This window comes from Dasypus novemcinctus, chromosome 4 (genome assembly GCF_030445035.2).
Source record: "Dasypus novemcinctus isolate mDasNov1 chromosome 4, mDasNov1.1.hap2, whole genome shotgun sequence".
NCBI lineage: Eukaryota > Metazoa > Chordata > Mammalia > Cingulata > Dasypodidae > Dasypus > Dasypus novemcinctus.
Genome location: NC_080676.1, coordinates 48,127,655 through 48,152,486, shown reverse-complemented (window position 1 = coordinate 48,152,486; position 24,832 = coordinate 48,127,655).

Genomic DNA, 24,832 nt, shown 5'->3' with positions numbered 1-24,832 from the left:
TTGAGCCACGAGAAGCATGGAGTTTCCATTAACTGAGGTAGAGAAGACTGCAAGAAGATCAAATTTGGGAGTGAGGCAGTACAAAAATTAGGTTTTCTTTTTTTTTTTTTTGGCAGAGGGATATGCTATATTTATGTTGCTTAATTGATATCCAAGTAGCGATCGATGTCAAGTGCGAAGTTGGATACATGGATCTGGAAATCAAGAGGAAGGTCCGAATGGGAGATAACAGTTTTGTAATCATAAGTATGTAGATGATATTTCAAGTTATGAAACAAAGAGATATCATCTGGGGAGTGAATATAGATAATGAAAAGAAGAAATCCAACCTGCACCTTGTGGTAGGTCAAGATTTAGAGATTTTCTTGCATTTGATGTTCTACACCATTAATTTTTTTATTTTTTTATTTTTTTATTTTATTTATTTATTTTTTTTAAAGATTTATTTATTTATTTAATTTCCCCCCCCTCCCCTGGTTGTCTGTTCTTGGTGTCTATTTGCTGCATCTTGTTTCTTTGTCTGCTTCTGTTGTTGTCAGCAGCATGGGAAGTGTGGGCAACGCCATTCCTGGGCAGGCTGCACTTTCTTTTCAGGCTGGGCGGCTTTCCTCACGGGCGCACTCCTTGTGCGTGGGGCTCCCCCACGCGGGGGACATCCTTGCGTGGAAAGGCACTCCTTGCGTGCATCAGCACTGCGCATGGGCCAGCTCCACACGGGTCAAGGAGGCCCGGGGTTTGAACCGCGGACCTCCCATATGGTAGACGGACACCCTAACCACTGGGCCAAATTCCGTTTCCCCCATTAATTTTTAAAAAAATTTTTTTAAAAATTCTCTCCCCTTCCCCCCCCCCCACTTGCCTGCTCTCTGTGTCCATTCACAGTATGCTCTTCTGTGACCACTTCTATCCTTAACAGAGGCACCGGGAATCTGTTTCTTTTTGTTGCATCATCTTGTTGTGTCAGCTCTCCGTGTGTGCGATGCCATTCCTGGGCAGGCTGCACTTTCTTTCGCGGCTCACCTTACAGGACGCACTCCTTGCGTGTGGGGCTCCCCTACACGGGGGACACCCCTGCGTGGCACGGCACACCTGGCGCACATCAGCACTGCACATGGGCCAGCTTCACACGGGTCAAAGAGGCCTGGGGTTTGAACCACAGACCTCCCATGTGGTAGGTGGACACCCTATCCATTGGGTCAAGTCCACTTCCTTACACCATTAATTTTTGTATCAAAGCTGACTCTACTCCTTCAAGTAATTTACTGAATAGTTTAAATGTAAAATAATGTTTTAGCTCTAGAAAGTATTTTTCTTGTCGTATTTTAATTTCTTTGCTTCTATTAATATTAGAATTAGTATTTTTCAGGTTATCATGTATTTCTTCACCAAGTTCATAAACTAACTGGGGTTTAAGTTTGTTGAGTGTCTTAAATGGTGGTAACCTCACTGAGAGTGGAAGGTCAAGAGTAACCGCCTCCATGATTTAAAGCCAAGCAGGCAGGCTGTAAATTCCTTGGCAACTACCTGAAAGAGCAAGAGAGAGCCAGATCATCCATTTAGCTTCCTGTGGACCTTTTGAAAATCAAGGAGTCAGAGTTATTTTGAATTATTCTTCAGCAAATACTCACTCTCTTCACACTTCCACTGTATAATTTTTATTCCATTGACGTTGGGCTTGGCCATATGATTTTGTTTTGCTAAATAAAGTGAGTGTGAAGCAAAAAGAGACTTAAATGAGCTGATGTAGCTTGGCTTCCTCTTAGATTCTTGTGATCCGTCAAGCAAGAACATGTGCTGTGTGGTTGCTGTCTTTTCAGCCTGGACCTCCAAGTGAACACATGTGGAGCAGACATACCTATGACTTGGAAACAATCCCAGATGAGTCACAACCTAAAGCAGATCCACTAACCAAACCCAGCCTAGCAAGGCTGAACTGCAATCAGCTGAACTGCAATCAACCGGCAGACCTATCAGCATGAAAACAAACATCATTACTATAAGTTACTATGTTTTAGAGAAGTTTGTGATGCAGAATTTCTGTGGCAATAAGTGACTAATTGAGACCTAGCATGCTGGTGTGCAGTCAATAGTAACATTTTCCTAATGGGTCCACACATTTATAATGCCAGGCTCTTGACAGGATCCAGAGATTTCTGGTCCTAACTCCCAGGCTGTTCCAGAGATGCCTAACAAAAGATAAGCAGAAATGGAGGAATGGTTAAAGAAATACATCACACTAGTGCTTTCTACTATGCTTGTATTATTTAGGGTACAATCTAGGCTGCTGTGACAAAAAGACCAAAAAGTGCAATAGCTCCAACAATGTGGAAGTTTATTTCTTGCTCATGTAACAATCCAAAGGAAAGCAAGCTTTTCCAACCTGGTAGTCATCTCTGCCATTCTCGACTTATGGCTTATACTTCTATTAAATATACTCAACTCAGGGAGATGTTCCAATGCCATGTCCCACCCACCAGAAGGAAAAGTCACCAGGACCAGGGGTATGTATGCCTGAATAATTTAATGACCCAACCTGATTTATTACAAGACAGAAAAGGGGTACATACACCCTACTTTTTCTTATATTCCCTTAGCCAGAAAGTGTGCCATGTGGCCACCCTTAATTGCAAGATATCTGGAAAATATAGTCTTTAGCTGGGCAGCTTCATTCTATTACACAGAAAGAAGAGAATGGATAGTAACAGATGATCTAGTAGCTAGCAATCTGCTACAAATCTCACTAGAGTCAGAGACTTCACCAACATCCACTTGCTTATCCAACTAATTGCTTTATGTTTAAAGTAGGAAATGGAGGAGAGGGAAATGGCAGGTAGGTCATTAGGTTAATTTTGTAATCTTTTTATCTCTGTTCTACAAAAGAAATAAAATAATACATAAAAAGTGTCCTGAAGATTTCCGTAGAGGTAAAACTAGAATTTTATTGTTTCATTATTAGTAGTATTGTGGTAGATTGGACTAGCAGTAATTTTTTTTCAGTTTTTAAAATATTCTTAAATTACATAAATAACACATAAAAAACATAGGGGATTCTCATATACTCCAATCCCTATCCCTCCCACACTTTCTCACCTCAACATCCCTGATTAGTGTGGTATACTTGTTACAATTGATGAACATGTATTGGAGCATTGCCACTAAGTGTGCATTATAGTTTATCTTATACTTTAAACTCTTTCCTGCACAATTTTGTAAGTTATGACAAAATATATAATGGCCTGTATCTGTCACTGCAACATCATTCAGGACAATACCAATGTTCCAACACCTCTTCCCCTCTCTCTCCCCTCAGAACCTCTGGTGACCAGTGCCTATACATCAATGATAAAAGTTCCTTCGTCATGAGAATAAGTATAAGTCTATAGCAGAATAACAGTAGGTCTACTCTAGTCCATCGTTCATTCCCCAATCCTGAGGATAATGGGATGGTAATGCCTACTCCACCTCCAATTGAGAGGGGACTTAGATCTCATGGGGCAGATGGATGGGGCTATATTCCTTGCAACTGCAGACTCTCTCTGTTCCTTGGGGTGGTTGTTGTCCACCATCATTTCCTTGTTATTTGTCCTGGGTTAGTCCAATGAACTGGAGAGTAGGTGTTGCAACTCTGTTGAGATTCAGGACCCAACTGGCCCATAGAAAACCCAATGCTCCAAGTCTCTTGGACATACACCTATCAACTCCAGTACTAACTATAGTTTCAAATAGATGGGGCAGAAGAGCCCTGTGTAAGTAAACTACAACTGAGTCCAACTCTCTCACACTGAAAAGCATAAATTCCAAAGTAGGGCCCACTGGCAGGATGACAAACTCCTGAGTTGTCAACCCTGCCTATAGTATCTGGATGTCTCTAGAGCCCTCAGGAGCCCACTATACGAGGCAATATTTACTGTGGCAGTCAATGAGATCCTGTTGAGATGTGCATAAGTGTAACCTTTGGAATGACTTCCCAACACATTTTGAAGTCTCTTAGCCATATAAACTTATTTGTCTTTACCCTTTCCCCCTTTTGGTCAAGGTCTTTTTCCAGTTGCATTGCTGGTTGGTTCTTGGTAGTAATCCCTCAGTGCTGGGGAGACTCATCCCTGGGAGTCATGTCCCATGCCAGGGAGAAGGTAAGGCATTTTATATATATATATATACACACATACATATGCTGAGTTTGGCTTAGAAAGGGGCCACATTTAAGCAACAAAGAGGCTCTCAGGAGGTAACTCTTGGGCAACCTATAATAATAGGATAAGTTTCAAATTCATAAAAAGAGTTTCATAAGTACATTCATCAATACTAAGAAGTCCGTCAGTGGTCCATCTTCCTTCACTGTCACTGCCCCTGTACTTGGGGGATTCTTGCTGTCCCATTAAAGAATGTGGCAGAACTCTTCAGGATAGGAATTTGATATTCTTTTGGTTATTGTGTGGATCTCCACCCACTGTGACAATGCCCCATGAACACTTGCACTCTTTCATATGCCTTATAGGTGTGCCCCAGGTGACCCTCCTCCCCACATCCCCCATCACACTCCATACTAATAACCCTTCCCTGCCACGGTTGTAATCTTTTTGTGACTCAAAATTTCTTCACAAATAAAGCCAACAAAATAACTAAATAAAATTAATAAGAAAATGAAATAATAATGATATTTTTTAAAATGACAAATAAAATACAAAAGAATTAAAGAGAATTTGAAATATTAAAAAAATTAAAAAATTAAATAAATTTTGGCAGTATGTCTTTCATCACTGTAAGATCTATTGTCTTATATGTACAGTGACATTTTCTTCCATTTATTTCCCTAGTGTCTTATTTTTTTCATTTTATCATCAAAGGAGCTTTAGGTTACAGAAAAATCAGAATATAGGGGATTCCCATGTACCTAACTTCCTTCCCCTTTTCCCTATTAATAACATTTTACATGTGGGTGGTACATTTATTACAATTGACGTACAAATATTGAAGCATTGCTACCAACCATGGTCGATAATTTATATTATGGTTTACATTTAGGACCATACACTTTTATAAATGTTGTAAAAATTTAACATGGCCTATATCCGTAATTGCAAGATCATGCAGAACAATAAAACCCCAAAAATACCATGTGTGTCATCTATTCATTTCCTTCCTTCCCTTCCCTTCAGGACCCATGGCAACCACTAAGCTTTCCTCCTTGAAGAACAAGATTCATAGTTACTTGCAACAACATTGAGGCCTTGACATACTGGCCTGTCCTCCCCAACTATGCACTGCCTATGCTCTCAAAAGACTCCTGCCCCTCTATTTAAGAATACAACAGGACTCCCCAGGATAGGTATCCAACACAGTACTTTCATTGTGTGGGTCTCCACCCACTGATACAATACACTATGACAGGATGAACACTCACATACTCCCTAGAAGCCTGATCCAGGTGCGCACTCTCCTGCATGCCCCCCACATCCAACACCCTAAACCAGTAAACCTCCCCTGCTGTAGTTGCCAAAAAAATTTCCCAATGTTATAGTTTAACTACACATCTGCAAATCCCAAGATTTCATCTCTTCCCTCCCCCCACTGCCATGTACAATGCACCCCCCCACACTTTATCCCAGCACCACCAATCCCAATAGCATCACTGCACCACTCTCACACCCATCCATTGCTCAACTACATCCTGCCACCTTATCATAGATTCTGCCCATATGGGAATTGGTTCACAACATTCTACTCCCTTTTTGTGTCCTATAAACCTAGTTTCCAGACTCTAGCTCTGTGAGTCTGTTCAATTTGCTTAATTCGTATCACTGAGCCCATGTAATATTTGTCCTTCAGTGCTTGGCTTGCTTCACTCAGCGTAGGTCTTCAAGGTTCATCCAGGTTATCCTATGTGCTAATACTGCATTCCTTTATACAGCTGAGTAATATTCCATTGTGTGTATATACCAGAGTTTGTTTATCCATTCATCAGTTGATGGAAATTTGGGTTGTGTACAACTTTTGGCAATAGTGAATATTGCTGCTATGGACATTGGTGTGTGTATATATCTGATTGTATCCCTGCTTTCAATTCTTTTGGTATGTATCCAGTAGTGGAATTGCTGGATTATATGGCAGTTTCATATTAAGCTTCCTCAGGAACTGCCTGATTGTTCTCCACAATGGTTGCACCATTCTGCATTTCTACCAGAAGTGGATAAGGGTACCCATTCCTCCACATCCTCTCCAACATTTGTAGTCTTTTGTATTTTTAATAGCCACCAGTCTAATAGGTGCAAGATGATATCTCACTGTAGTTTTGATCTACATTTCCCTAATAGCTAGTGATGTTAAGCATCTTTTCATGTACTTTTTAGTCATTTGTATTTCTTCTTTGGAGAAGTGTCTATTCAAGTCACTTGCCCATTTTTTAAATGGGTTGTTTGGCTTTTTATTTACAAGGTGTAGGATTTCTTTATATATTAGGCCCATAAGAAATATACGGTTACCAAATATTTTCTCCCATTGAGTAGGCTGCCTTTTCACTTTCTTGACAAACTCCTTTGAGATGCACAAGTTTTTAATTTTGAGGAGGCCCCATTTATCTATTTTTTCTTTCATTTCTTGTGCTTTGGGTATAAAGTTTCTGAAACCATTTCCTAATAGATTTTTCCCTACATTATCTTCCCAACATTATCTTCCAAAATCTTTAAGGTCTTGGCTCTTATATTTAGATCTTTTATCCATCTGGAATCAATTTTTGTGTAAGGTGTGAGATGTATTCCTCTCTCAATCTTTTGGATATGGACATCCAGTTCTCCAAGCACCTTTTGTTGAAAAGGCTGTTCTCTCCCAGTTGAATGAGTTTGGTGGACTTGTTGGCTATCAGTTTTACTGTTATGTGAGGCTCTATATCAGAACTCTCAATTCAGTTCCATTGGTCAGTATGTGCCAATACCATGCAGTTTTCACCACTGTAACTTTGTAGTATGTTTTGAAGTCAGGTAGAGTGATTCCTCTGATTTCATTTTTCTTTTTCAATATGTCTTTGGCTAATCAGGGCCCTTTGCCCTTTCATATAAATTTCATTCTTAGCTTTTCCAATTCAGTAGAAACTGCTGTGGCAATTTTTATTGGGATTGAGTTCAATATGTAAATCAGTTTTGGTAAGATAGACAACTTAATGATGTTTAGTCTTCCTATCCATGAATAGGGGATAGCCTACCATTTGTTTAAGTCTTCTTTGATTTCCTTTAACTGTGTTGTGTAATTTTCTGAGTACAAGTCCTTTACATCTTTAGTTAAGTTTATTCCTAGGTATTTGATTCTTTTAGTTGCTTTGTAAATGAGACATTTTTCTTAATTTCCTCCTCAGAATTGCTCATTGTTGGTGTACAGAAATCTACTGACTTTTGCATATTAATCATATAACCTGCCACTTTATCAAATTCATTTATATGCTCCAGAAGCTTTGTTGTAGATTTTTCAGGGCTTTCAAAGTATTGGATCACATAATCTGCAAATAGTGAAATTTTTACTTCTTCCTTTCCAATGGATGCCTTTTATATCTTTTTCTTCCCTAAGTGCTCAAGCAAGTACTTCTAACACAATGCTAAATAAAAGCTGTGACTATGGGCATTCTTGTCTTGCAAAGCTTAAAGGGAAATCCTTCAGCATTTCACAATTGAATATGATGTTGGCTGTGGGTTTCTCATACATACCCTTTATTATGTTCAGAAAGTTTCCTTCTATTCCATTCTTCTGAAGTGTTTTTATCAGGGAAGGGTGCTGTATTTTGTTGATGCTTTTTCTGCATCTATAGAGATGATCATGTGTTTTTTTTTCCCTTTTGATCTGTTTATGAGGTGTATTACATTGATTGATTTTCTGATGTTGAACCATCTTTGAATATCAGGGATGAAACCCACTTGGTCATGGTGTGTAATTCATTAGACGTGTTGTTGAATATGATTAGCAAGTATTTTGTTGAGGATTTCAGCATATAGGTTCATTAGAGAGATTGGTCTATAGTTTTCATTTCTCATGGCATCTTTGTTTGGCTTTGGTATTAGGGTGATGTTGGTGTCATAGAATGAGTTATGCAATGTTCTCTCCACTTGCATTTTTTGGAAGAGTTTGAGCAGGACTGATGTCAGTTATTTCCAGAATGTTTGGTCGAAGTCACCTGTGAAGCCAAGTGGGCCTGGGTTCTTCTTAGGTGGGAGATTTTTGATGACTAATTCTATCTCATTTCTTGTGATTGGTCTGTTGAGTTAATCAATTTCTTCTTTCATCAATGTAGGCCACTTGTGTGTTTCTAGGAATTTGTCCATTTCCTCTAAATTATCCATTTATTGGCACACAATTTTTCAAAATATCCTCTTATGATATTCTCTATTTCTGTGGGTTCATTGAAGATATCTCCTTCCTCATTTCTTATTTTATGTATTTGCATCTTTTCTTTTATTCTTTATTAGTCTAGCTAAGGGTTTGTCAATTTTATTAATCTCAAAGAACCAGCTTTTGGTTTTGTTTATTTTTTCTGGTGCTTTCTTATTTTCAGTTTCATTTCACTCTGCTCTACTTCGTTATTTCCTTCTTTCTAATTTATTTTGGGTTAATTTGTTGTTGTATTTTTCTAATTCCTGCTGGTGTGAAGTCATGTCTTTGATTTTAGCTCTTTATTATTTTTTAATATAAGCATTTATGGGTGTGAATTTCCCTCAGTGCAGCTTTTCCTGCATCCCATATGTTTTGATATGTTGTATTGTCATTTTCATTCATTTCAAAGTAGTTACTGATTTCTTTTGCAATTTCCTCCTTGACCCACTGACTGGCTATGTTGTTTAACTTCCATATCTTTGTGCCTAACCTGCTTCTCTTCCCAATACTGATTTCCATTTTTATTCCATGGTGTTCAAAGAAATTACTTTGTATAATATAATTTCAATCTTTCTGAATTCATTTGTTCTGTGGATTAGCATGTGGTCTATCCTGGAGAATGGTCCATGTGCACTCAAGAAGAATGTATGTTTCCCTGTATTTGAGTGTAATGTTCCTGTGTATGAATATTTGGTCCAGATCTTCTAAGATATTGCTCAAGGTCTTAGTTTCTTTATTGAGATGTTCTGTCTAATTGTGAGAATGGTACATTAAATTACATGTATTAGTCAAAGTGGTGCTGATGCAAAATACCAAAATTGATTGGTTTTTATAAAGTGTATTTATTTGGGGTAGGAGTTTACAGACACCAGGCCATAAAGCATAAGTTACTTCCCTCACCAAAGTCTATTTTCACATGTTGGAGCAAGATGTCTGCCAATGTGTGTGAGGATTTAGGCTTCCAGAGTTCCTCTCTTCCTGGGTTCCTCTCTTCCTGGGTCTTGCTTCTCTCTGGATTCAGGGTTTCTCCCTTCCCAGGGCTTGTTTCTTCCTGGGGTAAGGGTTCCTCTCTTCCTGGGGCTTGCTTCTCTTTTCTCTGTGAGCTTACTTCCCTGGGTTCCAGCATAAGGCTTCAACATCAAACTCCAGCATCAAAAACCCTTAACTCTGTCCTTTGCCATGCCTTTTATCTGCAGTCGCCACCCACCAAGGGGCAGATACTCAATGCCCTACTGACAATGCCCTACTGTAATCTCAATGCCCAGAGGAAAAGACCAGTTTATAAACATAACCCAATATTTCTTTTTGGAATTCATCAATAATATCAAACTGCTACACTGCACCCTCTGAATTCCAAACAGACATTACAATATTTTTTAAAAAACCCTTAAATCAGTTACAATGCAAGTACTAAATGATATCACAATCAATTTAAAGAAATACAGTCTGTGCTGGGGCAAAGGCTTTTCTGCTATAGACCTGGGAAACTTACAAAACAATCTACTTCCAATACACAAATGGACAGACAAAGGATAAATATTTTCATCACAATAAGGAGAAATAGGGATGGAAACATGAGTCATGGGTCCTCTACAGTTCAGTAAACCTGTAGGGCACCCTCCATTCAAATTCAGTCTGAGAGTCATTCTTAAGATGATGGTGTCTTCTCCTTGGGGCCATATGGGGATGGACCCACCCTTTTCAACAGCTTGTCCAAAGGGCATTTTCTTTTCTTTTTTTTATTTAATTTAATTTTTTTATTTTTATTTTTTTGTCTTTATTTATTTTTTTAATATTACATTAAAAAAATACGAGGTCCCCATATACCCCCTACCCCTCACCCCACTCCTCCCCCCATGACAACATTCTCCTCCATCATCATGAGACATTCATTGCATTTGGTGAATACATTTCTGAGCACCGCTGCACCTCATGGTCAATGGTCCACATCATAGCCCTCACTCTCCCACATTCCACCCAGTGGGCCATGGGAGGACATACAGTGTCTGGTAACTGTCCCAAAGGGCATTTTCTTGGTTCCACCCTCATCAAGCATCTAGGTGTCAATCAAGCTCCAGACCTCTCCCTCAAAGAGTGTAAGGTTGATTGCCACACCTCACCCAATATTTGGGTTAGAGTCTTAACTCCCTAGTACAGTGATGTGAAGACAACACTCCCTCTAACTTTGGCATACAGGCTTTACCCTCTTAGAGCAGAATTGACCATCTGGCCTTCCCTAAATTTGGGGGAACAGGTCTACCCCTCTTAGACCTGTGGGGTGCTAACCTTAACCACCCTAATCCTTGGGGAATGTGTTGCTCCACCTTCTCTGTACCCTGGGGCAGCAAAACTCTCCCAGAACATTGGACAGGAGCACCCACCTTCTTCAACTGCTGGGGCAAACTCACCCTCTCTATACACATTGGTGGAGTTCCCCTCTTGGCCCAAGGTGATGTCCTAATTCCAGATCTCAGCTTCCATGGTTTTCCTCTTAAAGCTCTTTCCCCTTCAATTTCTCCTTTCCATGTCCATTTTGTTCCAGGCTGACAGTGGTTTTATTCATACAACTCTCTCAAAATCCTTGTTGGTTTAGCATGCAGGAAGCAGGGGTCCAAGCCATCAGACAGTAAGACTTTCCACAAGTCTTTCCTAGATAACTGCATCTTCAAATCTTGTTTCACTAGTTCCAAGTTTAGTTAACACCTCCAATAGGGCACTTTCATCTGAGATCTTGATTTCCAGAAGCTTGGAATTTCCAGAATCAGTTTCCCTTTTCTTTGTGCCTGACCATTCAGTCCTCAGCATATTTCTCTCATCTAGCGTTTCACTATAAGCTGCAAGCAGAAACCAAGACACTTTCTCTGGGTTTACTTTAGAAATTTCTTCAGCTAAATGCCCAGGCTTGCCATTTTCAAAGTCTGCCTTCCATAAAACACAAGGAGTTAATCTTGGTAAGTTCTCTGCATTTTAAAACATGGATCACCTTTCCCCCAGATTCCACTATTAGTTTCATCATTTACTTCTAAAGCATCATAAAAAGTCTCTTTAGCATCCAAATTGCTATCAACAGTCTCTTGAAAGCAATCTAGGCCTTTTCCATCAAGCATTTCACAATTCCTCTGAAAAATACTCCTTGCCCATTTATAAAACCATTCCAGCATTCTGGTAATTGCAAAAGCATTACCCCACTCCTGGTAACAAATTCTGTATTAGTCAGCCAAAGTGGTGCTGATGCAAAATACCAAAATTGGTTAGTTTTTATAAAATGTGTTTATTTGGGGTAGGAGCTTACAGATACCAAGCCTACCAAGCCAGAAAGCATAAGTTACTTCTCTCACCAAAGTCTATTTTCACATGTTGGAGTAAGATGGCTGCTGACATCTGCTAGGGTTCAGGTTTTCTGGGTTCCTCTCTTCCAGGGTCTTGCTTCTCTCTGCGTTCAGGTTTCCTGTCTTCCCAGGACTTGCTTGTTCCTGAGATATGGGTTCATCTCTTCCTGGGGCTTGCTTTTCTTTCCTGTGTGAGCTTACTTCCCTGGGCTCCAGCTTAAGGCTTCAGTATCAAACTCCAACATCAAAACTCCAACATCAAAACCCTCAACTCTGTCCTTTGCCATGCCTTTTATCTGTGAGTTCTCACCCACCAAGGGGTGGGTACTCATCACCCTACTGATAACAAAATTAAGTAATCGAGTAAACCTATGAATCCAATATAATCTCCTATGCCCAGAGGAAAAGACCAGTTTACAAACAACCCAATATTTCATTTTGGAATTCATCAATAATATCAAACTGCTACATTACCCCACTATAATTGCAGAGTTATCAATTTCTCCACTTAGTTTTTCATTGTTTGCCTCATGTATTTTTAGGCACCCTGATTAGGTGTATAAATTTTTATGATTGCTCTTTCTTCTTGATAGATTACCCCTTTTATTAATATATAGTGGACTTCTTTGTCTCTTAACAATAGCATTGCATTTAATGTGTAGTTTTTCTGATGGTAGAACAGCTACTCACCTCCCACCCCCCCTGATTTTTGGTTATTGCTTCTGTGTGAAATTTTTTTCCAACCATTCACTTTCAGCCTCCTTGTGTCCCTGGATCTGAGGTGAATTTCTTGTAAACAGCATAACAGTGAGTCATATTTCCTTATCCATTCTGCCAATCTGTGTCTCTTGATTGGAGAGTTAAACCATTAACATTCAATGTTATTATTGTCAAGGAATTACTTACATTAGACATATTTTCTTTAGGTTTATGTTTGCCATATGTTGCTTTTATTTCTCTTTTTATCTTTTTATCTTTTTAGCTATTCTTACACTCTCCTGCAACTCTCTTTCCTGTTTTATCTTTTCATCCTGCAGATGTCCCTTTAGTATTTCTTAAAGGACAGGTTTCTTATTGGCAAACTCTCTTAATATCTGTTTATCTATGAATATTTTTAACTCCTCCTCAGTTTTGAATGGCAGCTTTGCTGGGTAAAGAATTTTTTGGCTGTAAGTTTTTTCTTTTAGTACCTTAACTATACCATACCACTGTTTTCTTGCCTCCATGGTTTCAGATGAAAAATCAGTGCTTAAACTTATTGCTCTTCCTTTGTATGTGATGGTTCTCTTTTTTCTTTCTGTTTTTCATATTCTCTCTTTGGCTTGAGTATTGGACAACTTGATAAGTATATGTCTTGGGGTAGGCCTATTAGTATTTATACTATTTGTGTTGTGCTGTGTTTCCTGAACATGTACATCCGTGTCCTCAAAATAGTTGGGAAATTTTCAGTCATTATTTTCTCAACATTCCTTCTGTCCCCTTTCCTTTCTTTTCTCCTTCTGGGATGCCTGTAATGCATATATTTTGCATTTTGTGTTGTCATTCATGTGTCTAAGGCCCTGCTGGGTTTTTTCTATCTTTTAATTTTTATCTATCTGTTCTACTATCTATCTGATTTTGGATGTATTGTCTTCCATGTCACTGATTCTTTCCTGTGCCTATTAAAATCTGCAGTTATGTAATTCCAGTGTATTTTTTATTTCTTGGATTGTGCCATTCATCACCACTAAATCTGTTATTTTTAGGTATATTTACAATTTCTTCAGTATGTTCTCCCAGTGTCTTCTTAATATCATTAATATCTACCTTCACTTCATTAAGGTGATTCATGATATTTGTTTGGATATTTTGTTCCATGTTCTGCTTCTCCTCCTGATTTTTAGTTTGTTCATTAGATTGGGACATGTCTTCTTGTTTCTTAGTATGGCTTATAATTTTTTTTTTTTTTTTTTGTGCCCAGGTATCTGTTTATTTTAATGGGTTTATTCGGTTAGTTAGCTTCTCTTTCTACTCTAGGGTTTTATTTTGTTGTTGCTTTTGTGTGAGACCTAAGGTTTCACTTTGGCACTTCATTCCTCTTATTCTATTTCCTTCCTCTTGTCTATGTTCCATTGGAAAAAAAATTAGGATGAGAAGGAGGAAGGCAATAAGAAGAGAAAAAAGCATAATTGGTGTAATAATAATAAAAGGTAGAAGAGGAGCCATTCAAGACCTAGGAAAATAAATAATTAACATGAGTAAAAAACCATAAAAAGTATGGGATTAAGAATAAAAAAGTGGAATAGAAAAATTGAAATGAGAAACAAAATAGAGAAAAATATATAGAATGAATTAACAAGCCAGAATGATGGTAAGAGAGGAAACGAAGAGAAAAGAAGAAAAGAGAAAAGGAGTGAGAGACAGAAATACAAACACAAAAATTGAAGACTAAACAAAGAGATAGAATGAAATAAAAACAACAGAAAACAGAAGATAGAAAAATTAAGGAAAGAAAGAAATAGTATGAGTAGGAAAAACAAACAAACAAGCAAGTCACAACAGCTTTCCCTCTTAGGTCCCTAAGTTGCTTCTCAGGCTGATGGTGTTCATCAATCAATCAACCTGCACCCTGACATCTGCAGGGGATGAAACAGGTTTTTGCAAGTAAAATAAGGGAAAGAAAAGAAAAAAAAAGGGGGGGGGGGTACCTTAAAAAAAAGAAAAACAGATCCAAGAAAGTCTAAAACAAAAAGAATGTCTATATGTGTCCTGTCATAAGGTATCATCTGGATGCCTGATACCCTGGTCCATCACTGTCTTAATCACTTCTCTAAGGAGGCCCAGGAATCAAACCAGGGGTCTCATATATGCAAGGCAGGAATTCCTCCACTGAGTAAAATTGTCTTCTTAGGTTAATAGTCTTCAGAAAGCTCTCTGCCTACTTGCTCCCACTTTTTAGAATTCTACAGTTTGCTAGATTCCTGCTGATTAGGTGCCTGTCACTCCTCCAGGCAAATGGGCATGACAGCCTGCCTGAGTGATTCCTCCTCCCTTCTCCCCATAAATTCAGGTCCCTTCCAAGATTCAAAGGGGGCTCAGTTGGCCAAACTCACTGCAAAGAAACCACTCTCCACGCTTTGTCAGATTTCTCTTCCTCCCAGGGAACACCACTTCCCAGTCCCTTGGCAGCAGTGAGCCAGGGGCTCCACCAAGACTACTTGCTTTGAGGGCAGGGTGTATGTGCCATTTCCAGTCACAGGGGTGAGCAAGCCACAATTTTCCTTTGGCTACTTTATCTTTCCAGTACCTTCCTAGATGACTCAGGACACCTTCCCATTTTTTTTTTCTTTTTTTTTTTTGTGAGAGGACCAGAAATGTCTTGAATTAGTAATATTGTGGTAGGTTGAATTACTTTTCCTAATATCTATTTCCTAATTCTGTAGGAAAATTACACTTCCCTGCTCATTACCAGATGAGTTTCAGTACCTCACATGGGAGGATAATACAACCATGTCCCACTCATTGATCATATGACATACATGTGATACATACCACAGCTAAAAAAAATCTTTAAGAACCGTATCACAACATGTTCTAGTTTTCTAGGCTGCTGAAATGCAACTATCATGAAATGGGTTATTCCAGAAACTTTATGTAAACCAGTTAGGAAAATTAACTATTTATAAATGATGTTAGGAAAACTGGATAGATTTTTTTACCGATGGGGATTTATTAACTTACAAGCTTAAATAAAGTCTTGAAGCTGAGAAAAATGTCCAGATCAAGACTTCATCAAGGGATGCTTGGGAGGAGTGGGGTGAGAGAGGCGGGGAGTATACTGGAACCTCTTATATTTTTTTAATGTAACATTTTAAAAAAAAAGGAGAAAAAATAATTAAAAATTAAAAATGTAAAAACATAAAAAGTAATAATTTAGCATGACTAACGTTGAACAAGATTTTCAGTTTTTCTGCATCATACCATTATAAGTTGGCAAATTGTTACTTGCTGTAATTCATTATAATAAGATGTGAATTACATCTAAAACAGAAATAGAAATTTGATTATCTAGAAAGATTTATGGCCTAAATGGAAAATAAACAACTAAACCAATAATTTATTTCATTCTTAGTGATTATTATGTCCAATAGTTAGAGGTGTAATATAAAAATTAGAATTAAATTATAATTAATTTCTATTATATTTCAATTATTATTTACATTTATAAAATGTTTCTATGCTATCTATTTTTTACAATGGATTATATTAAACCTAACCTGTCCCTTCAATCTCTTTTTTAAAAAAAAAGAAGACTGGCTGATGGTGAGCCTGGACTCCTCTGTCACATGCCTGAGTCTTCTGGTCTCTCCCTTCTCTTCTGGGTTTTGTTGCTTTCAGCTTCTTGCTTCTATGGCTTTCTCTCTGTTTGCCTGAATTTCCTTCTCTTATAAAGGAGTCCTGTAAGAGGATTAAGACCCAACCTGAATGAGGCTGTTACATCTTAAGTTAAATCCAGCTCATCAAAAGATTCTCCTTACAATGGTTTCAAATCCACAGGAATGGATTAACTTTTAAAATACACTTTTCTTGGTTTCATACAGCTTCAAACCATCACACAACAGTATATCCCAAAAAAGAATTTAGACTGATATCCAACTCTAACAACCCTCAGATGACATGAAATTCAAGTGACTAATAAATCTTTGTTGTTGTGGCCCCTGAAATTGTGAAATCATTGATTATCCCAAAGGAAAACTGATGAAGATGCTCATTCTTATTTTACATGAGTTCTGGACTTTAGAGTACAATATACAGGAGTGGATGAGTGACTAGTCAGTGAGTATAGAATGAAAAGAGCTGCTCAGCAAAGGTCACTAATATTTAAGGAATATGGAGAGGAAATGAATGTTGCAAAAAGAGGAAACAAATGCTGGTATCTTACATATTGGTGAAGGGAATATAAATTGTCTGCTCTTCTGATAGTAGTATGGCAATTTCCTTCAAAAGCCTAATGTAACTTGAAAATAACTCTTGGTCAATCTCTGTACCCACATGAAGGCAGTCATAGCATAATTTTAAAGTCTAAAAATAACAAGTGCAACTTCAGATGCATTAGTGAAAAATGTAGAGTGTACTGACGAGGATTGCACTCATACTGAAAAACTTCCTAAAATTTTTCTGTACTGGGGGCAGCAAAGGAAAATCTTAGACCAATCTTTTAATGCCCCTTAAATTTGTTATGGATCTTATGAATTTATAAATATAAAGGAAAGGAAAGTTTGAGTAAAGTCATACAATGTTTATTTCTACCTCCTACACCATTTTTGAAGTCTTCAATAGCTCTACACTCAAGAGAAGATCTATAACCATCATATGCCCAATATATGGTTTTTCCTTCATATAAGTAGGCAGACTGCTCATTTATGAACTCTTGACCTTCATGGGCAACATACCTAGTGGACACAGACAATAGCCTGAGACTTTCTCCCTCATCACCAGACAAATCCAGAGCTCTGCACACAGGGCCATGTGGGATAGGCCTTTTGATTACTGATTGAATCTCTTTATTTATAATTGGTCTGTTGAGATCTCTGTTTCTTCTAGAATCACTGTAGGTTGTTTGGGTGTTTCTAGGAAATCCATCCATTACTTCTGGGTTGTCTAATATTTTGGCATACAGTTGTTCATTATATCTTTTTATAATCCATTTTATTTCTTTTGTTTCAGTAATAATGTTTCCCCCCTCATTTCTAATTTTATTTATTTGCATCTTCTCTCTTTTTTTATTGTCAGTCTAGCTAAAGGTTTAACAATGATATTGATCTGTTCAAAGAACTAAATTTTGTTTTTGTTAATGTGCTCTCTCATTCTCTTTTTTTTTTTACTCTATTTCATTTATTTCTGCTCTAATCTTTGTTATTTCTTTTTTTCTCCTTGCTTTGGGTTTAATTTGCTGGGTTTTTTTCTAGGTCCTTCTGATGTGCATTAGGGTTTTGATTTGAGCCCTCTTTTTCATAATGTAAGCATTTGGAGTTATGCATTTCCTTCTCAGCCCTGCCCTTTCTGCATCCCATAAGTTTTGATATGTTATGCTCTCATTTTCAATCATCTCAAAATATTTACTGATTTCCCTTGTGATTTCCTATTTGACCCATTGATTGTTTGAGTGTGTTATTTAACCTCAAAATATTTGTGGATTTTTCAGTTCTGTGTTTGTGATTGATTTCGAGCCTTATTCTATTACGGTCAGAGAAGATGCGTTGTATCATTTCAATCTTTTAAAATTTATTGAAACTTGTTTTGTGACACAACATGTGGTCTATCCAGGAGCATGATCTATGTGCAGTTGAGAAAAATGTATAACCTATTTATTTGAGGTGCAATGTTCTGTATGTGTCTCTTAGGTCTAGTTCATTTATCACATTACTTAAGTTCTCTGTTTTCTTATTGATCTTCTGTATAGATGTTCTATTGATGAAAGTGATATATGGAAGTCTTCAACTACTTTATTGTAGAAGTGTCTATTTCTCCTTCATTTTTGCCCGTGTTTGCATCATGTATTTTGGAGTACCACGATTAGGTGCATAAATAGCTAAGATTATTTTTTCTTGGTGGTTTGGCCCTTTTATTAATATATAGTGCCCTTCTTTGATTTTTGTAATGAGTTTTAACTTAAAGTATATTTTTTTCTGATATTAGTATATCTTCCCTAGCTCTGTTTTTGTTAATATTTACATGGATTATCTTTTCCATACTTTCAATTTCAACTATTTGAGTTCAAGGTGAATTTCTTGTAAACAACTTATAGTTGGATCATCCTTTTAAAAAAAAATCCATTCTGCCAATCTGTGTCCTTTGATTGGGGGATATAATCCATTAACATTCAGTGTTATTGCTATACAGGCAATACTTACTACAGCCATTTTGTCTTTTGGGTTTTATATGTCTTATATATTTTCTGTCTCTCTTTCCCTTTACTGCAGCCTCCTTTTCTGTAGAGTTGAATTTTTGTGATGTATTTGATTCATACTTTTCTCATTTCTGTTTCTGTATATATTTTTAATACTTTTTTTTGGTTTTAACCTTGGGCTTTGTATTTTACAACCTACAACTATAAGCAGCTAATTTGAAAAGAGACCAACTAATCTTCAATAGCATACACATTCTTTGCTCCTATATACCTCCTTCCCCCTCTTTATGTTGTTCTCATCATATTACCTCTTTACATTTTGTGTCCACTATCAGTAAATATGACTATTTCCTATTCAAATGTATTCTAACTCTTATAGGAATTAAAGAGAAGGGTAATAGTACCCAATACTGTTACTTTTACTGAAGAGCTTTACTTCTTCACACTGCTCCAAGCCACTTTCTCCCAATTTTTCTTTTCAACCTGAAGAATTCCACTTAGCAGGTCTTTTGTTGATAAACTCTCAGTTTCTGTTTACCTGTGAATGTTTTAAACTCTCCCTTATTTTTGAAGGACAGTTGTGTCAGATAAAGAATTTTGGGCTGACATTTTTTCTCTTTCAGTACTTTAAGTATATCATACCACTGCCTTCATGGTTTCTAATGGGCAATCAGGACTTAGTCATATTGAGGTTTCCTTGTATGTGATGAATCTCTTTTCTCTTGCTGCTGTTAGAATTCTCCCTTTATCTTTGGCATTTTACATTCTGATTAGTATGTATTTCAGTGTAGGTCTATTAGGGTTTATTCTGTTTAGAGTATGTTGTGTTTCTTGGACATATACATTGATGTCTTTCATACAAGTTGGGAAATTTTCAGCCATTATTTCCTCAAATATTCTTTCTGCCCCCTTTTCCCTTCCCTTCTCCTTCTGGGATTCCCATGATGTGTCTGTTTGTACTTTTCGTGAGCTGTTACTAAAGTCCCTTAGACAATGCTCAATTTTTTCTGTTCTTTTATTCCTCTGACTATATGATTTCACTTGTCCTGTCTTTGACTTCTCTGACTCTTTCTTCTGCCTAATAAAATCTGTTTTATGCCTCTAGTGTTTTAGCCTTCATTATTGTGTCTTTCCACTTCCCATAATTTTGTTATTTCTTAAACTTTCAAAGTCTTCTTTTTATTCACTGTAGCTGTTTGATATTATTTATGAATTCCAAAGAGATAAAGATTATGTTTGTAAACTGGTCTGTTCCTCTAGGGTTGATACCTTTTGATTGTATTAGATTCAGCTGAGATGCCTTTGATTAAGTTATGTTAAGATTAGGGCTTTGATTTGACCACATCAATAGACTATAACTCAGTCAGAGTCCCTGTCCCCTTGGTGGACTATATAAACAGACACTCACTCAAGGAGAACACAGAAGCAGATATGCTAGAAGAGAGAGAGCTCCACAGACAGAGAAGAGGTCTCTGATCCTGCCACCCTGAGGAGAGATGAGCCATTCACCTGAGAGTTTACAGCTGACCTTTAGAAGAGAGCAAAGCAGTTGAGCTGGAAATAAACAACCTCTCAGTCTACAGCTGAGATCAGAAGAAGCTGAGCCATGGAGTCCTGAGAGGAAAAAGAAGGCTGATTCCTCACAGATATATCAACAGCCATCTTAATTCAATATGTGGCAACAGACTTGGGTGAGGATAATACCTCTTATGGTACCTTGGGTTGGACTCTTTAGGTCCTTGTAACTGTAAGCTTTTAACCCAAATAAATACACTTTATAAAAGATAAGAGTTCTAGTACTTTGCATCAGCACCCCTTTGGCTGACTAATATGCTCACCCATTGCCTTCTTAATATCCTTTAGCTCTATATCCACCATTAGTTTATTTCTATCCATATTTTTATTCATCTCTTTGAATTGATTTAGGAGATTTGTTTGAACATCCTTGATTAGTTGTTCCAAGGACTGGGTCTCCTGTGCAGTTTCAATTTATTCCCTTGACTGAGCCATAGCTTCCTGTTCCTTATTATGACTTGTAGTTTTTTGCTGATGTCTGTGCATCTGATTATTTTGATATCCTAACTCTGAGGGTCAATTTCTCCCTGTTGCTTAGGGGTTTTTATTTCATAGGTACTGGGACCAGGTTTGAAACTAGGACCTTGTAGATGGGAAGCTGGTGCTCAACCATTAAGCCACATCGGTTTCCCTGAGATGGGTTTTATTTGTTTGTTTGTTTGTTGTGTTTTTAGTGGTTGCTGTTTGTTTGTTTTTAGGAGGCACTAGTAATCAAACCTGAGACCTCCCACATGGGAAGCAGGTGCTCAACTGCTTGAGGCACATCTGCTCCCCACTGTCTAGGGTTTTATTGTAGATTGGTTATATATTAAGATTCTTCTTTGACACTTGGTCCAACTTCTACTGGACCTTTAGAGTAGCCCATGTTTAACAGTTCAGATTTTTTCAGGTCTTCTCTGCCTGATTCTTGCCCCAGAAATACTGAATGACTCTTAAGATTGCTCTTTTACATGCAACTGTTTCAACTCCAGGAGAAAGCATCCTTTCCTCTGTTCCTTCTCCTGGAATCCAGGTTTGTTCTGTTTTGTTTCTGTGCAGATTTTTACCCCCAGCAGCTATGATTTGTTTAACTTATCTGTCTAACTCAATGACCCTTTTCATTACACTTTTCAGTTATGGGACCCCCTCCTGCCTTACAGAAGTGCAGCTCCTCTCCACTTTTTCTTTTTTTTTTTTTCCTGTGAGGCTTTTCTGCTGCAGGTTACTTCCCTGTTAGGACATCCTATCCTAGGGAGCCAAATTGGGTCAATGTTTTAAAAAATCCTTTTTTTTTCATTTAGGTGATGGCACAGAGACTGCATTGAGTGTGTGCACTTCTTGCCAACAGTTTGGCTGTGATTTATTTCCTAGAAGTCCCTTTGTATGCAAGCAACCACTTATGTATCACCTGGGTCCTTCTACCTGCATATGCTTGGGGTTCGAACTTGCTGCTCTGAGGGGCTCTATGATCCGAATCCATGTTAGGAGGTCCCCAGGCCATGCTGCCTCTGCTAACTCTTAAGCTTAATGGACTGAATGAAGGGGAGGGGCCCAGACTGGCAGGTTGGGGTATAAATATTCTACTTTTTTTCTCAGTGTTCTGATTTTCCTTTTCTTTGATTCAGCATTTGTGGAGTCCTTCTCTAGTCTCTATTGTGACCTAGAGTTCTAAGAAAGTGAGATTTGTCCTTTCATTAGTTGTTTCTGAGGGGAAACTTCTCCATGAGATGTATTACATTGCAATGTTGATGACATAACTCCCTGGGACATGCTTTTTAAAAACAATAGCAAAGCTAAAGTCTTTGTACATATCAGGAACTATTCCAACCACCTTACCTGTGTTAACTGACTTACTTTTAAAAATAATCTTCCAAGGTTCTGAGGGGAGGAGGAGGTAAGAGTAGGTGGAACATAGGACTTTCTAAAGCCATTGGAATCGTTCTGCATGATATTGCAATGACAGATACAGGCCGTTATAAATTTTATCAAAACCTATAAAATTGTGTGGTGCAAAGTGGAAATCATAATGTAAACTATGGACCACGGTTAGTGGCAGTGCTTCAATATTTGTTCATCAGTAGTAACATATATACCACATGAATGTAAGATGTTATTAATAGGGGGACAATTGGGAGAGGGTGGTATAAATGGGAACCCCCTATATTTTGATGTAACTTTTCTGTAATCTAAAGCTTCTTTAAAAATAAAGTTAAAAAATAACCCTCTGAGATAGTTCCTATTATTGTCTTTATTTAACAGACGAGGAAGTTGATCCACAGAGAGGTTAATTTACTTGCTCAAAATTATGCAGGCAGGAAATATCAAAACCTGCTTCAGAAAGGCAAAAAAAAAAAAAAAAGGTAACCTTTTTTATTATGGAAATTAAAAAATATACTCAAAGAAAGAAATGGTACTGTGACCCCAATGTACCTTTCAGTCTACTTCAAGAACTGACAAATTTCTATAATTTTTGTTTTATTTACTATCCCTTATGGTTAAGTTAGCCCTTTCCTTCCCTTCCCTTCCCTTCCCTTCCCTTCCCTTCCCTTCCCTTCCCTTCCCTTCCCTTCCCTCCCTTTCCCTTCCCTTCTTCTTTTTTGTTCTCCTCCCCTTCTTTTCCTCATTCAGATATTTCAGAGACAATCTCAGATATCATCTTTTCCTTGTTTGAATTCTGCCCATATGCCCTTTACCAGCTGGTGCACCCATACTCTAGGTGCAGTGAGATTTGGCTGATATCTTATAGCTTGTTGGAGATTTGGGCCCAAAGGGTATTGGGAATGGAAGAAAGAGAAAAAGAAGAATGAAAGAAAGAGAAAGAAAGAGAGCTGAGATCAGGAGGTCTGCAAGTACAGACTCATCAGACAACTTGATTGTTTATGAGGGGCTCTCTATATACCCCAGTCTACATGAGAACAAACAGCAACATGCAGTTAACTAGTAGCTTAGTCATGATCTAAGGAATTCAAAAAATCTTATTCCAAGGTGCAAAGTCTAAGTGTTCTGTTTACTATAAAATATATGTGCTCATTTTTATCTCTGCCTGTAGCATCATCCTGATAGCCATCAAGCATTCCACGGTTTCATTCCTTATGTTGCAAGCATAGCCATGGAGACAGCACATCTCTCCTTGTGAGACCACTGTGCCTCAGTTTCCAACTGTAGTGTTGTCTCATTTCTGAAGAATTGCCCTTGGCCAACTCATCCACCCTCCCAAGTGGAGGAAAGACCTTGATTGATCCAATGATTTACTGGCACATGGAATTAAAAGTTTCTCCAAGGTTAGATGGAAGCTAGTCTCCAGCTGAGACAATATTCTTGCTTGGCGATTTCCCCTGTCCTATCCTGCTTCCCTCATTCTTCTGTAAGCACTCCCTCCTTGTTCAATAAATTACTTGAACAAGAATCTCTGTTCTGTGCTTTACTTCTAACCTGAATAAAGCCAGCACCAGGAATTGTCCTACAAAGAAGACAGTAAATATGGGATTCTAGAATTAGATCACTCAATAGTTAGTAGCAAAGAGAACCCCATTGCTGATGGAAGGTAGAATATTCTACAACAATGTGATTGAAAACTTTCATCTATGGTGAACTGGTATAATGAAAGCCTATTATATCAGCTAGTTAGAAAAAGAAAGGGCTTTACAGAAGGTCCTAGCAGGTTCTTGTAGATGTGCCACTTGGGCCCAACAATGCAGCATACTAGAGTTATCTAGTATTGGACTAGTATGGTAGAGTTATCTAGTATGGGTAGAGTACCCAGCATGGTACTAGAGTTCTCTGTGGTAGAGAAAAATGCTTTGTGGTACCTCTAGCCAGTCTGATTAAGAGAGTTATAGTGCAGACACTAAAATTCTGTAACAAAGTCATACCATCTCCACTAGATTTAAATTTATTTGTCCTTAGATACAAATTTATCCATTTTAATTGCTAGACAGATATGAACCCTTAATTTTTTTTTTTTAAACTGGCACTGAAATCTTGTCATTAGAGGGCACTGGAGAGACATTGCTAGGACAAAAGTTGTGTGCTTCCTGGTTCCATTGTGGCTGCTAGGCAGCATCTTGCACCATGAATGACTTCTACACAACTTTTTCAGATCTGGATCTTATAGCTTCTCTAGCACAAGACACTGCTCTTACAGCTTCTACAGTGCCTGGCTCCTTCAATGCACGCTGGCTAGCACCTCCCAGGCACCAGCAGCTGCCCTAGCAACCATCCTTAGGAGGTTTTCTCACAGATTGTTTCTAGTAAGACACCAGACTTACTGGAAGTGATGTGAGTAGTAAAGTCATTTGCCATTTATCCTGGATTCTCATGTTTTCTACCGGCATCTACAAATCTGTGTCAGCCTAACTTCACAGGAGGTTGCTTCACAGTACCTGACATGAGTGGTTCTCACCCCTGGAGTGGAGGGGTGAAGCTTTTCCTTGGGTGATTTATCTCATCTCTAAGGATAACTGCCATTCCTTATATCTGCTATTCCTATTTCTATTTAAATTCTCTTTACCTCTTACTACTCAACCCCTCATTATTCCAATATCCTATAGTTAATAATTTTTTATATTAAACTTGCCTGTTCAAATTACTCTGTCATTTCTCTCTCTTGATAGGACTCAGATTGATAAAACATTTGCAACAGAAAATAATACACAATTCAAAAAGAGATCCTGGCATTCTATTGGACCCAAATAGAAACTGAACT